Source organism: Phyllobates terribilis, unplaced genomic scaffold (assembly GCF_046119375.1).
Source record: "Phyllobates terribilis strain yellow unplaced genomic scaffold, ASM4611937v1 Scaffold_20__1_contigs__length_20440879, whole genome shotgun sequence".
Classification (NCBI taxonomy): Eukaryota; Metazoa; Chordata; class Amphibia; order Anura; family Dendrobatidae; genus Phyllobates; species Phyllobates terribilis.
The window spans coordinates 14,887,251-14,892,091 of NW_027362780.1; positions in this window are offsets into that span (position 1 = coordinate 14,887,251).

A 4,841-nucleotide genomic window follows, 5' to 3' on the forward strand; every position below is an offset into this window, starting at 1 on the left:
TTTAAAAAAGCATGGGATAAAACCACATAAATACAATTTAATAAAGCACAGGATAAAACAACATAAATACAATTTAATAAAGCATAGGATACAACAACATAAATACAATTTAGTAAAGCATAGGTCAAAATAACATAAATACAATTTAATAAAGCATAGGATAAAACAACATGAATAAAATTTAATAAAGCATAGGATAAAACAACATAAATAAAATTTAATAAAGCATAGGATAAAACAACATAAATTCAATTTAATAAAGCATATTATAAAACAACATAAATACAATTTAATAAAGCATAGGATAAAACAACATGAATACAATTTAATAAAGCATAGGATAAAACAACATGAATACAATTTATTAAAGCATAGGATAAAACAACATAAATACAATTTAATAAAGCATAGGTTAAAACAACATAAATACAATTTAATAAAGCATAGGTTAAAACAACATAAATAAAAGTTAATAAAGCATAGGTTAAAACAACATAAATACAATTTAATAAAGCATAGGATAAAACAACATAAATACAATTTATAAAGCATAGGATAAAACAACATAAATACAATTTAATAAAGCATTGGATAAAACAACATAAATACAATTTAATAAAGCATAGGATAAAACAACATAAATACAATTTAATAAAGCATAGGCTAAAACTACATAAATACAATTTAATAAAGCATAGGATAAAACAAATTAAATACAATTTAATAAAGCATAGGATAAAACAACATAAATTCAATTTAATAAAGCATAGGATAAAACAACATAAATACAATTTAATAAAGCAAAGGATAAAACAACATAAATACAATTTAATAAAGCATAAGATAAAACAACATGAATACAATTTAATAAAGCATAGGATAAAACAACATAAATACAATTTAATAAAGCATAGGATAAAACAACATAAATACAATTTAATAAAGCATAGGTCAAAATAACATAAATACAATTTAATAAAGCATAGGATAAAACAACATAAATACAATTTAATAAAGCATAGGATAAAACAACATAAATAACATTTAATAAAGCATAGCATAAAACAACATAAATTCAATTTAATAAAGCATAAGATAAAACAACATAAATACAATTTAATAAAGCATAGGATAAAACAACTTGAATACAATTTAATAAAGCATAGGATAAAACAACATAAATACAATTTAATAAAGCATAGTTTAAAACAACATAAATACAATTTAATAAAGCATAGGACAAAACAACATAAATACAATTTAATAAAGCATAGGTTAAAACAACATAAATAAAAGTTAATAAAGCATAGGATAAAACAACATAAATACAATTTAATAAAGCATAGGATAAAACAACATGAATACAATTTAATAAAGCATAGGATAAAACAACATAAATACAATTTAATAAAGCATAGGTTAAAACAACATAAATACAATTTAATAAAGCATAGGATAAAACAACATAAATACAATTTAATAAAGCATAGGCTAAAACTTCATAAACACAATTTAATAAAGCATAGGATAAAACAAATTAAATACAATTTAATAAAGCATAGCATAAAACAACATAAATACAATTTAATAAAGCATATGTTAAAGCAACATAAATACAATTTAATAAAGCATAGGTTAAAACAACATAAATACAATTTAATAAAGCATAGGATAAAACAACATAAATACAATTTAATAGAGCATAGGATAAAACAACATAAATACAATTTATAAAGCATAGGATAAAACAACATAAATACAATTTAATAAAGCATAGGATAAAACAACATAAATACAATTTAATAAAGCATAGGTCAAAATAACATAAATACAATTTAATAAAGCATAGGATAAAACAACATAAATACAATTTAATAAAGCATAGGATAAAACAACATAAATAACATTTAATAAAGCATAGCATAAAACAACATAAATTCAATTTAATAAAGCATAAGATAAAACAACATAAATACAATTTAATAAAGCATAGGATAAAACAACATGAATACAATTTAATAAAGCATAGGATAAAAAAACATAAATACAATTTAATAAAGCATAGGTTAAAACAACATAAATACAATTTAATAAAACATAGGACAAAATAACATAAATACAATTTAATAAAGCATATGTTAAAGCAACATAAATACAATTTAATAAAGCATAGGTTAAAACAACATAAATACAATTTAATAAAGCATAGGATAAAACAACATAAATACAATTTAATAGAGCATAGGATAAAACAACATAAATACAATTTAATAAAGCATAGGGTAAAACAACATAAATACAATTTAATAAAGCATAGGATTAAACAACATAAATACTATTTAAAAAAGCATAGGATAAAACCACATAAATACAATTTAATAAAGCACAGGATAAAACAACATAAATACAATTTAATAAAGCATAGGATAAAACATCATAAATACAATTTAATAAAGCATAGGATTAAACAACGTAAATACTATTTAAAAAAGCATAGGATAAAACCACATAAATACAATTTAATAAAGCACAGGATAAAACAACATAAATACAATTTAATAAAGCATAGGATACAACAACATAAATACAATTTAGTAAAGCATAGGTCAAAATAACATAAATACAATTTAATAAAGCATAGGATAAAACAACATGAATAAAATTTAATAAAGCATAGGATAAAACAACATAAATAAAATTTAATAAAGCATAGGATAAAACAACATAAATTCAATTTAATAAAGCATATTATAAAACAACATAAATACAATTTAATAAAGCATAGGATAAAACAACATGAATACAATTTAATAAAGCATAGGATAAAACAACATGAATACAATTTAATAAAGCATAGGATAAAACAACATAAATACAATTTAATAAAGCATAGGTTAAAACAACATAAATACAATTTAATAAAGCATAGGTTAAAACAACATAAATAAAAGTTAATAAAGCATAGGATAAAACAACATAAATACAATTTAATAAAGCATAGGATAAAACAACATAAATACAATTTAATAAAGCATAGGATAAAACAACATAAATACAATTTAATAAAGCATAGGTCAAAATAACATAAATACAATTTAATAAAGCATAGGATAAAACAACATAAATACAATTTAATAAAGCATAGGATAAAACAACATAAATAACATTTAATAAAGCATAGCATAAAACAACATAAATTCAATTTAATAAAGCATAAGATAAAACAACATAAATACAATTTAATAAAGCATAGGATAAAACAACTTGAATACAATTTAATAAAGCATAGGATAAAACAACATAAATACAATTTAATAAAGCATAGGTTAAAACAACATAAATACAATTTAATAAAGCATAGGACAAAACAACATAAATACAATTTAATAAAGCATAGGTTAAAACAACATAAATAAAAGTTAATAAAGCATAGGATAAAACAACATAAATACAATTTAATAAAGCATAGGATAAAACAACATGAATACAATTTAATAAAGCATAGGATAAAACAACATAAATACAATTTAATAAAGCATAGGTTAAAACAACATAAATACAATTTAATAAAGCATAGGATAAAACAACATAAATACAATTTAATAAAGCATAGGCTAAAACTTCATAAACACAATTTAATAAAGCATAGGATAAAACAAATTAAATACAATTTAATAAAGCATAGCATAAAACAACATAAATACAATTTAATAAAGCATATGTTAAAGCAACATAAATACAATTTAATAAAGCATAGGTTAAAACAACATAAATACAATTTAATAAAGCATAGGATAAAACAACATAAATACAATTTAATAGAGCATAGGATAAAACAACATAAATACAATTTATAAAGCATAGGATAAAACAACATAAATACAATTTAATAAAGCATAGGATAAAACAACATAAATACAATTTAATAAAGCATAGGTCAAAATAACATAAATACAATTTAATAAAGCATAGGATAAAACAACATAAATACAATTTAATAAAGCATAGGATAAAACAACATAAATAACATTTAATAAAGCATAGCATAAAACAACATAAATTCAATTTAATAAAGCATAAGATAAAACAACATAAATACAATTTAATAAAGCATAGGATAAAACAACATGAATACAATTTAATAAAGCATAGGATAAAACAACATAAATACAATTTAATAAAGCATAGGTTAAAACAACATAAATACAATTTAATAAAACATAGGACAAAATAACATAAATACAATTTAATAAAGCATATGTTAAAGCAACATAAATACAATTTAATAAAGCATAGGTTAAAACAACATAAATACAATTTAATAAAGCATAGGATAAAACAACATAAATACAATTTAATAGAGCATAGGATAAAACAACATAAATACAATTTAATAAAGCATAGGGTAAAACAACATAAATACAATTTAATAAAGCATAGGATTAAACAACATAAATACTATTTAAAAAAGCATAGGATAAAACCACATAAATACAATTTAATAAAGCACAGGATAAAACAACATAAATACAATTTAATAAAGCATAGGATAAAACATCATAAATACAATTTAATAAAGCATAGGATTAAACAACGTAAATACTATTTAAAAAAGCATAGGATAAAACCACATAAATACAATTTAATAAAGCACAGGATAAAACAACATAAATACAATTTAATAAAGCATAGGATACAACAACATAAATACAATTTAGTAAAGCATAGGTCAAAATAACATAAATACAATTTAATAAAGCATAGGATAAAACAACATGAATAAAATTTAATAAAGCATAGGATAAAACAACATAAATAAAATTTAATAAAGCATAGGATAA